Source organism: Somniosus microcephalus, chromosome 3, assembly GCF_052327205.1.
Source record: "Somniosus microcephalus isolate GS21.2 chromosome 3, FLI_Smic_1.0, whole genome shotgun sequence".
NCBI classification, from domain to species: domain Eukaryota; kingdom Metazoa; phylum Chordata; class Chondrichthyes; order Squaliformes; family Somniosidae; genus Somniosus; species Somniosus microcephalus.
In genome coordinates this window covers 228,707,247-228,717,856 of record NC_140989.1, presented here as the reverse complement: position 1 = coordinate 228,717,856, position 10,610 = coordinate 228,707,247, and the positions used below count along the sequence as shown (strand labels likewise).

Sequence of the window (10,610 nt, the reverse complement as noted above, 5' to 3'; positions counted from 1 at the left end):
GAATGGCTGTGGAGGCTCAGTCATTGGGTATATTCAAAACAGAAGTTGATAGATTTCTGACTAGTAAGGACATCAAGGGATATGGCGGTAGGGCCGGTGAATGGAGTTGAGGCAGAAGATCAGCCATGATCTCATTGAATGGCGGAGCAGGCTCAAAGGGCCGAATAGCCTACTCCTGCTCCTATTTCTTATGTTCTTATAAATCTAACAGAAGAGACTTGTTCGTGACGACAACAAACCACTCTGGGTACAGGTATATTGTTTGAAAGCACAACAGCTTTATTAAGTACTTTACATCCAGTACAAAGTAGTAATACTTAACAAAACGACAGTCGACAGTCTGTTCCTTAGAACCTCGGCAGAAGTCCTCCGAGCGACTGCGGCGGGGTCTCTTTCTTTTGCTGTGTTCTGTTGACCGTAGCCTTTCTTCCTCTCTTATCTGGGTTTTCTGCACTGCCTCCGGTGTTCAATTGCTGCTTTTTAATATCTTTTTCCCTCTCAAAATACGTGGCAATTTGCAGCTGCTTGGGCTATCTCACCATTCCGGTTGTTAATACAATCATCCCCTGACCTTCAATAGTACGGTCTATGATTCCCTCCCATTTGCTGAATGAGCTTTTCTCTGAAAATCTTTACACAAACAAACTTCCTACGGGTTGCGACAGATGTCTATGACTCTATGGGGGAAAATAATCGATTGGTTAGAGCCTCCCGTTAGCGCCTCCCAGAGGCGCTAGGAACTTAGCGCCCGAGCGCGGTGATTTTAGCACCGCTCACGAAATTGACCAGTCGTTTTGCGGCGGCGCTAAACACTACCGCCACGATCTCCTGCACCTGCAGATCGTGACGTCAGTCAAGCGTGCAACGCCCCGGTAGCGCCCCAGACTGGATATTGAGTCGCGCCCCCTACCTTAGCGCCTACCGCTAGGAACCACAAGTAGAGGGGAACGTTTTCAAGTCAGGAAGGGGCTGGGGGAGCGCTATTTAAAGGCGGGTGCTTCCTGCCTTTTCTTGTCAGCAACATTTTTGGTTTTAACGCTGTTCTTAGGAGTTTTGGCCCTCAGCACCACTTTGAAGGTTCCTAAGCGCAGAGCTCTTTCCCTGGGCCTATCCATTAGTGCTTCCAACACAATTGCTTTTGAGGTCTCTCCAGGCAGAGATTCAAGGCTGCAATGAGCAGGGTGTGGCTGGCCAGCAAGATGGCCCCTCCCCTTTAAGAACTGGACGGCGCCAGTCTGTCTGGCTTCCAAGGTAAGTGGCATCGCCTGAGCTTCAATAGTGTTCTGAGGTAGCACCTCGCTCTCTGACATTTGTGCCTTAAGAGAGGTGTGTAGCGCCTGATTTAATGCTCAAATCAGCTCCAGGGGCAATAGAGACAAATTTTTCAGTCGGAGGCGATAATTAACACCGGGCGCTAAACTTTGCGCCCAGCCGATATTAGCGCCCCAAAATGGGCAATACCGAATTTTTCCCCCCATGTCTTTTGCCTTTCACATAGCTCATTCCCTACCCTGGTCTACAGCTTCAGTGATAAGGGATGTTAGATGTTGAATACCCTCTATCTTACTTTGCAACTTAATTAATGTTTGTCCTTCACTGTCTTTTTGTTTTTAACATAACAGAAAATCTACACTACCTCAGCACTATTCTCGCAGTTAACATAATGTTGGCTTAATTTTACCATCATGCTTTACTTCTCGGCCTGTTTAGCTAAACTTAACATACATTGCAGTTACTTTTGTAATATATTTAAAAAACATTATTACACATTAAAAACATCACAACATGCAGGTAAGTTATATCTTACAATTCCCCACCTTGAGGAAGAGGCATTCTTGCCGACCCCTCATTTTAAATTCTTGTGAGATTTTGGCTTTCCATATTTATTTATTTCCAAGAGATTTTGTGCTCTAATCATGGTTAATTGTAGCCTTGTTTGATGCATTAGGTGCCTCAAGTAGCAGGTGTAGAGCAGGAAGCGTATTAACACTATGAGTTGGGTTATAACCAATAAGTGTGAAATTATTCTAATCCAGGGAGGAATTTCCATGTCCATTCCCATTTCCCACCAATGTGTCGAATCTCCTCCGCCTGGAATTTCCTTGGCTATAGCTTTATTCCCTTGCTCTAGTGTATAGTAATGGCGTTGGGAGGCATTCACTTGACTCATTAATTATGTTAAGGCTTCAGGTAGCTCAGGGATGTCATACCCAAATTTAGTGACATAATCCTCTAGGTTTACATTCAAGCTATCTTTTATTTGTAAGACCTGTTGGTCAGGTGTGGCCACTGCAAGGAGGGCCTTTTCTCCTATGACTGTGGTTTTGGTAGGTGTGACACAGTAGGTTCCAGGGCTAATTGAACATTTAAGTGGTCCAATGAGGATAGTTTTCTAAAGTGGTAAAACAATACCTTCCTTCTCGTACATTCTGGTTCTCACATCAGATGGACCTGTCACTTCCATAGTACAGTTCAGACCCTCCTTATTCTAATTAAAACCACATGTGTCTTCTGAATGATCATATAAATCACATGGGCAAATGAGGGCATCCTCACTTTTACTGCATCTCTGCAGGTTCGGTTCTACCCAAGTTAGTTCTTCTAATTAGGCCAACCATTGGGGTGCTGTCAGGAATCGACTAATGGCATTTCTTTTCACAACCCAATATGTTCTACTCTGAACAGGGAATTAGGCATAGTTTGATTCATAAGACTGGGAATTCGTACTACTAGTTCCAATAATTTCTGGTTCCCCACCTTGTGACATTCGTGTTTAACTGGATGGACCTTAATCAAATTCCTAATCTTACATAGTTCTGCATCGTCATGATAACGAGATAGACCTGACAAATGTTTATTGGTTACCCAAGAGGGGAGACGTCCTTTGTTAATAATTTCTAGATTTTCCCGGGATTGTTCGACTAACCAGTTCCCATACATAGCTCATACATCATTATGAGCCACTTGGTCAGAGGCATTTCTGTCCTCTCTGATAAGATCATTCATTCTTTTCGCATGATTCTCTATCTTGTGTATAATGTCCCACAGATGCACGATCATTATTTGATCTTCCCCCAGCTCTTCACTTTCTATACTGTTCTCCTTGCTGAGTATATTTTTTAATCTCTCCCGCACTGTTTGTAACTGTATCTGTGAAGCTGCCAAATCCATAAAGTTAATCACTGAGGTGGCTGTATTAAAACCGGTGAGTCCATCATTTATCAAACCTCTTTTTCGCCTACCCTTTTCTTGACTTGTTTCATGGTTCTCATGGCGAAATGCATTCTGTGCTTTTTCTACACTTATGGACAAGGTGGCCTTTTCCCAACATTGATTAAAAACCTGCTGTATCGTTCCTTGAGTTTACTGCACTGTTTTGTTGGTACACCATTTTGACAATACTAAATCCGTTAAGTTCAGAATAACAGGGACCACTTCTGGTATCACCTGATGATATACTGCTTTATGGGTAGGGATAATTACGAGACCATTTCCAGGTCCTGATTCTAATTGAGGACATTGTCCCTCCTTTTCCTGATCCTGAGAATCTGAGCTATTCTCTTTCTCATATAGTATGAGCATAACGCTGTGGAGGTACCCGTTGTCCTTCATGCATCCTCAAATCCTACCGTGACTCTACCTTTCCCACTACCGTCATTTTTCGGGTAGTTATAATTTCCCCAATGCTTGAAGGTTGCTGCAAAGGGTTCATCTTCCTCCCCGTCCTGACTACTGTAATTGGGCTTGACGTTAGACCCAATGCAAGAATACTGGCCTTTGTGTTTCTTCCACCATCAAGGACAACACAATTGAATGTACTCTTTGCTTTCTGATGCTAGTGGGCCTTGATTTGATTCTTTTACTTGTTCCTAGGCCCCATTATTCTTTTTCAGAAATGTCCATATATTCGGGCCTTTTCTGTCCTTTACCTCACACCTAATACATACTCCATACCCTTCTTTTATTTCTCACATGTAAACTCCTCCCCGGAGAGTACCACAACTCGTCATATAGTCTGTTGTTACATGATCCCTTGAACTATTCCTTATCCAAACTGAGAGATACCCACGATACGTTTCATTGCAGTCCATTGATCTCTTGTGTCCACCAAGAACCTGAGGTTCTGCTCTGTAAATTAGGAGTGGAGCACATTCACCTCCTCTGTCCAGTGTGCAGATAGTAATAGTGAATCCAAATGCTTTCGTCACGTTTATCGTGCTCACCGCACTTCCGAGTGTCAATAAAAGTGTGTAGGTCCACATCTTTCACCTGTAGACAGACCAAACGTAATATCTTAATTCTTAAGTTTTCATCTGATTGGTATGGAACCACTTCAATTTAGGTTCTCCTTTCAGACCCTATGGAACGTTCAATAAGTATACAGCTGGGTTTAATTTGCCAGTTATGGTGTGGGGGGCCTGTCCATTTCACATCAAAGGAATGTTTTTAGGGGAAAACTTTTGTAACATCACTTGGTCCCCAACCCCATATTCGAATGGCCTAACTTTATCAAAACATCGTTTGACTTGATTTCGTGACCTGCCCATGTTCTTCGTTCACATGGTCTATCTATCAGTGTCTGTAATCACTTCTGACCACAAGGCTGTAATTTTAGAGGCGTGTTATTCCCCAAGGCTACATGTCCCGATATCCGCATTTGTCTCCCAGTCACAGCCTCATATGGACTTACTCCTGTCTTGTGAGGGTTAGAACATATTGCCATTAAACATAGAGGCATCATGTTAGCCCATTGAGTGGGGTGTTCTGTACATAATTTACGCAACATGGTTTTCAAAGTCCGATTACCCCTTTCCACAATCCCTGATGATTGTGGGTGATGTGCAATGTATGCCTTATCTGGAGCATGTCCTGTAGGGCAGTAAAAGTTTCTCCTGTAAAGTGTGGATCCTGGTCACTATCCACCTGTATCGGTATTTCCTACCTACAGAACACCTCACTCAAAAGGATTCGTGTTGCAGTACGCGCCTTATTGTCCCTGGTTGGGAAGGCCTCTATCCATTTTGTAAATTGGTCAACCACCACAAGAGCATACTCATAGTTACCTTGAGACTTTGTAAAGGGATCAATAAAATCGATCTCTAAGTGTGTCCATGGGCCATCAGGAGGAGGCTGCGACCTGAGTAGGGCACAATTAGAACAAGGAGGGGGGTTAGTTTGCAAACATGGTAGGCATCGATTAACATATTGTTCTACATGCTGTTCCATTTCTGGCCACCAAAAGACGTGTGTTAATTTTGTAGTGTAGTAGGAGCTGAGTAATGTCCAGCCGTTAGCTGGGAATGAAAGAGGGCTAACATTTCCTCTAAGTTGGGGAGGAATGCAAACTAAATTACCATCCTTACTTTTAATCATTGACAGGGAGGGGCTTTCTCCATCGTTGCGCTGGAGCACTGTGGAATTTGCCCACGAGGTGGGTTGTGGTAGCGGACACCCCCGATAGTGCTATGCTATAACTTGAGCGTACGAAGTTTGGAGTTCTAACAAATCGATGGCTTTTACTTTAAGTAGCAGCTGCTACAACGGGTGTCTGGGATTTATCCATCACCCACCATGGCACTGTCAATCCGTTCTTTGCGGATTCCTTAGCAAGCCGGTCGGCTGCATTGTTACCTCGGGTGTGGGGTGATTAATCCCTTCGATGGGCTGCTACCTTTCCTACAAAGCAGGGGGCGACTCGCTCCTGGAGCACTTTCCATAGCTTACGGAGGAGACCAGAATGTAATAAAGGTTTACCATCTGATGAACAGTATTCATTTTTGTGGTAGAGGCAAGGCCATGACTGCATTGTAGACATAACTACTGTCAGACCAAATATTAGTTGCTTCCGATGCTGTATAGTGGGCGGCAAGAATAACAGCTATCAGTTCTGCTTGGTGAGACGAATGGGTGGGAACTTGGAATCCCATCGACCAATTGGGAGCGTCCATATCAACCACGGCACACCCAGTTTTAGGGTGGCCAGGAATGTAGTAAGACGAGCCTGTAAGATTCGAAAATTTTCATTAACTAATCACGCAAGAAAACAGGATTAATAATACAGCTTTATTGGCCAAAAGAAGCTTATACAGAAAACCCTTTGATAAAAAGGGGCATACAAAATGGCCGCCGGACCTCGTGATCAGTTTCTGGGATCATTTGATTTCTGTTACTGCAAGCCAGACAGGCTTGTGGATTGAGGACAGTAAGCCCGCGAAAGCCAGTATCGGGAAACCGAAACTCAGGGAAATGGGCATACATATTAATTGGATTCTAAGTACAAGACAGTTTCAGGTAACAGGATGGGGCCCATCAAGATATGGGCGGACAATTGAATGAACACTTAAACCCATTTACTGTACAAAGGAAAAACCGTTTAACAGCCATCAAGGGCGATCTCCAGACCGATCAATATGCGAACCGAGTTATGGTGACAAAGTAAAAGACATTATCGGCCAGGAAGGCCAGTTAAGCTATCACCGGCTCCCGTTACAAGACAAAGCGCCCCTGCAGAGATTTCTGCCCGCCAAAAATATTACAAAGACTGGACTATGATCTGGCGGGAGATAAGACTGTCCCAAAAGAGTATAACTATGGATTTGAAAAGTCCATCAGGCGCGATTGGCGATTCTCGTAAAGACACACTGGGGGCAACGCTTCACCTCGACGGCTACGCTTCATTCGTAGGATGATTCACTTCTTCGGTACAATTCGTAACTTCGGTGACGACGAGAAGACTTTGGCTGGGAAGCCAGCTCGGCCAGGCAAGGCTCGACTACGACGGGAAGACGAAGGAGGGTGGCCCGGGTACTTTTGTCGGGAGATCATCGACGACCCAGGCCGAAGGAGAAGACACCCTCTGGAAAACCGCCGAGCCAGGCGGGAGCGAGAAATAAATAAAAAGACATTCCGGGCCTAGCCAGTCAGGGCCTCGACATACCATTCGGCCAGAAACTCTCGGATTCTCCCATGTGTATCCAGTTCTTCAACGGCTTGTTAACAGATTCAACCATGACGAGCGCTCATCAAGGCTGTGTCCACTGCCTCATCACCTGAGAGAGAGAGAAAAACAAGCTGCGCCAGAAGTTTCCAAATCCACGTGACGACGGAAAGCTGTACCAAAAGGCTGCGAATCCCCTCTTTTGCAAATCTGAAAGTGGTGAGCATGATTCCGAGTTCCTCAGGTCGAAACTTAGTCTAGGTCTAGGGGAGGGGGTAAGGGTAATCATAATGTGTTTCCCCTTTTTCGATGTGCCGTGTGTTTCCCATTTCCATGGAATTAAGTTTATAGATATGTGCATGCTTGTAGTCGCTTTAATTTGTGCTTATGACATGTATTTTATAATGCTGCAAACTGTTTAATAATAAAAGCATCCATTTCGTGCTATTCAACCTGGTCTATTGAGTCTTTCTCTGCACTACAGTTCCCTGCACCTAAGTCCAAGGTCTAGAACCGTAGGGGAGAGTGGGTCAAACCACTCAAGGGTAATTATTGCACGAAGCCTGGTAGGAGACCAGAACGAGCAAGAGAAACCCCCTACAGAAATGGCGACCGCGGCAGGACCTTGGCAGCAGGAATGTAGCGCGTTAGATCAAGGTTTGAATAAACGAAATGTGATGGATGAAAGGATAGCGGACTATGTTTTTGGGAAGGTAAACCTGACAAAACAGTGGATATCCGACCTACTAAGAGATAGGCGTCCGCTAGACGCAGCCATCAAGTGGACAGAAGGCAAAGAGAATAAGAAGTCGGTAGAAAAGGCGGTCTGGCTGATGTGTTACAAGAAGCAAGTCCAGCTTTTGGACCAGGTCGTTGTAGCACAGACAGCCCAGATCAAAGGGCTGCTCACAGAAGTAGAGGAAAAGGTTGCGGGAGGTCAGAAACTGATTCAATCGCTTAACGCACTGAATCAGGAACGCCAATCCGTAACTCACCGCCATGAGACCCGGATAGAGTATTTGGAATGTCAGGTCATTGAGGCCAAGGCCAGTGAAGGTAGAATGAGAGAGAGGTGTTTCCGCCTAGCTAAACAGGTAGCGACACAGGAGGAAAGTATCTTGGGGGCCAGGGCAGCCTATAAGATGGCCATGCAGGATAGGTCTGAGAACACCGACCATAGCGCTTGCCACCGGGAGCTAGAGGACCTGAGAATGGCCCTAGCCAAGGCAAACGGATTGGTGTGTCTCATAAACCCGCCAGCGAGCCAGCTACTGTTAGCCAAGGAATCCAAAAGACCGATTCCACAAGAGACAGTTAGGGTACCAACCCCCGAGCCCTCAGCACCTCCTGCCTATGATGAGTCTTGGACTCCGGGGAAGGAAACGGAGAAGTCAGACACAGGGGTTCTTGAGGCAGAGCAACCCCAGGTAGCAGAGTCAGGACCGGCACCGATGTGTCCCACGCGGTCCGGACCAAGCGAATGGCGATGACTGACCTCTCGTGAATCAGATCATAATGCCCCATAGCGCACGACAGCTAAGGGAAATGATAAGTCACCTCCCAAAACTCTCCGAGTCAGGAGATCCCTCCGTGCATTTTAGGGACGTGGAGCAGACCGCAGCAGTTAATGACTGCGACAGGGTTGAACAGTCCAAAATGCTGCTGTTCTCCCTGGACAGCTCGCTCCTCCAGTGTCTCCCTGATGAGAGCAAGAGAGGGCACAAGGCGTATGAGGAGTTACGGGATGAGATCCTGGAGATTATAGGGGAGGGTGACGGAACTCCGTTCCTCCGATTGGAAAGGACGGTACAGCTAGAGGGAGAGCCCCCACGGGTTTTTGCCGGAAGGTTGTGGCCAGTGTATCGGTGTAGCTGCCCGGGAGGACCGGACCGGAACGCGCTAAATGATGACCAAAGGGCTCATTGGCTCCGGTGTCTGGTCGCCAATTGCTTGCCGCCGGTGAGGGAGCAGGCCAAGGCATGGTTTGACCCCACTAACCCCTGCTCCACGGAGGAAGTAGTACTTGATCAGCTCACGATAAGTTACAGGAACAACAAGAGTAGGGATGTGCCTTCCTCAAAAGGAAAGGTGCATGAGGCGAGGCCTGCAGCTCCTGCTAAAAAGGAATGGCATCAGGAGGGGAATCGCGCTCCCCAAGCCAAGAGCAGTTGTTACGGGTGTGGAAAGTGTTGTGTATGTAACCGTTTACCTTTAAGGGAACTATAGAATGTAACCGTTCGCCTTTAAGAGCACTACTTTAGGGTGGCACTATCTATTGGCTCATGTATACTGTAATACCGATAGTGACCACACCAGTATATAAGGGTTGTGATACGTTAACTAGGGCAGAATCGCCCGAGCCTCTGAATAGTAAAGACGTGTTTTATTTTGTTAACAGTGGAGTCTGTGATTATTTATAATACAACCCACAGACTTAACATTGGCGACGAGTCAGGATTCGAACCCTGCGGCAGTTGTTCCACGGCGGCTTCGTCCGAAGACAGGACGTTGAAGAGAGGTTTCAATCCTCACCAGTCTGGAACCGACAGGCTGGAAGCGACAGGCATTAGGACCCTGAAGCCTCCATAACCTCGTGGGTAAGCCGCAGCGTTGGCTGCAAAGACAGTGCCACCGATCGGGAGATAAGGGCGATCGCAATCCCTGATAAGAGCCGCGGTGAAACGCGCGAGCGGGTAAGCCAGAGCCCGGGAGGGAGCGAGCAAGATCCATGCGAGCGGGTGAGCCAGAGGCCGGGGCCCGCTTTCAAGTGCGAGGCGCAGCCGGGCCATCGATCGCATCCGCTGATAAGAGCCGCACTCGGGCTGAAAGTCAGCGTCGGGGAACGGGTGATAACCGCCATTGAAGTGGGCGGAGAGCGCCGAGAAGCGCGGGAAAACCGCCATCGAAGTGGGCGGGGAGAGCGAGAAGCGCGGGAAAGCCGCCATTTTTCGCGGGGAAACCGCTGAAGAAGAAGGAAGAAGCGGGAAACCGCCATCTTGGAAATTATTAAGAATTTCAGGAAAGTAATAAGATTTTTCAGAAAGGCTGGTGTGTTCTCAAGGAGAGGGAAAATAAGTATAAGTACAGCAATACTTGTGGTGTTCTCAAGAAGAGAGAAGAAAATTAATTAGAATTTTCAGAAACAAGAAATAAGTAAAGCAATACTTGTGGTGTTCTCAAGAAGAGAGAAGAAAATTAATTAGAATTTTCAGAAACAAGAAATAAGTAAAGCAATACTTGTGGTGTTCTCAAGAAGAGAAGAAAATTAATAATAAGTAAAGAAATACTTGTGCTGTTCTCGGAAAGAGAAGAAGATGCCTAAGCGAGGAAATATTAATGATTTTAATGCTGAAATAGAAGACAGGGCCACGTATGGGGAACGCATAGGAATATATTGCGTAGCCATATACGCCAAGGCAATAACTTTGTTAAATTCGATGGGAGCAAAAACATACGGGCTCTTGAAACATCTAATAGCACCAGTTAAACCAGTGGACCAGACCTTCGAAGAGATCGTAGCAGTGCTGAAGGATCAAATTACTGCAAGCATTTCCAAATGCTACCGTTGTGGAAAGACAACGCACGACCAGAATCAGTGCTGGTTTAAGAATCAAGAGTGCAGGAAATGTGGCAAACTGGGTCACATCGCGAAGGTATGCAGGTCCAGAAAGAA

At 46.2% G+C, this 10,610-nt stretch overlaps 1 long non-coding RNA gene across 1 annotated transcript; it reads right to left on the bottom strand.

The window, feature by feature from the left end:
• Positions 1 to 258: 258 nt before the first annotated feature.
• LOC147121755 (uncharacterized) lies at positions 259 to 9,287 on the bottom strand. Its single transcript, XR_015077614.1, has 2 exons — positions 5,064 to 9,287; positions 259 to 4,269 (listed from the first exon to the last, which is right to left on the bottom strand). It is a non-coding gene; the product is annotated as an uncharacterized LOC147121755 (long non-coding RNA).
• Between the last annotated feature and the right edge of the window lie 1,323 nt (positions 9,288 to 10,610).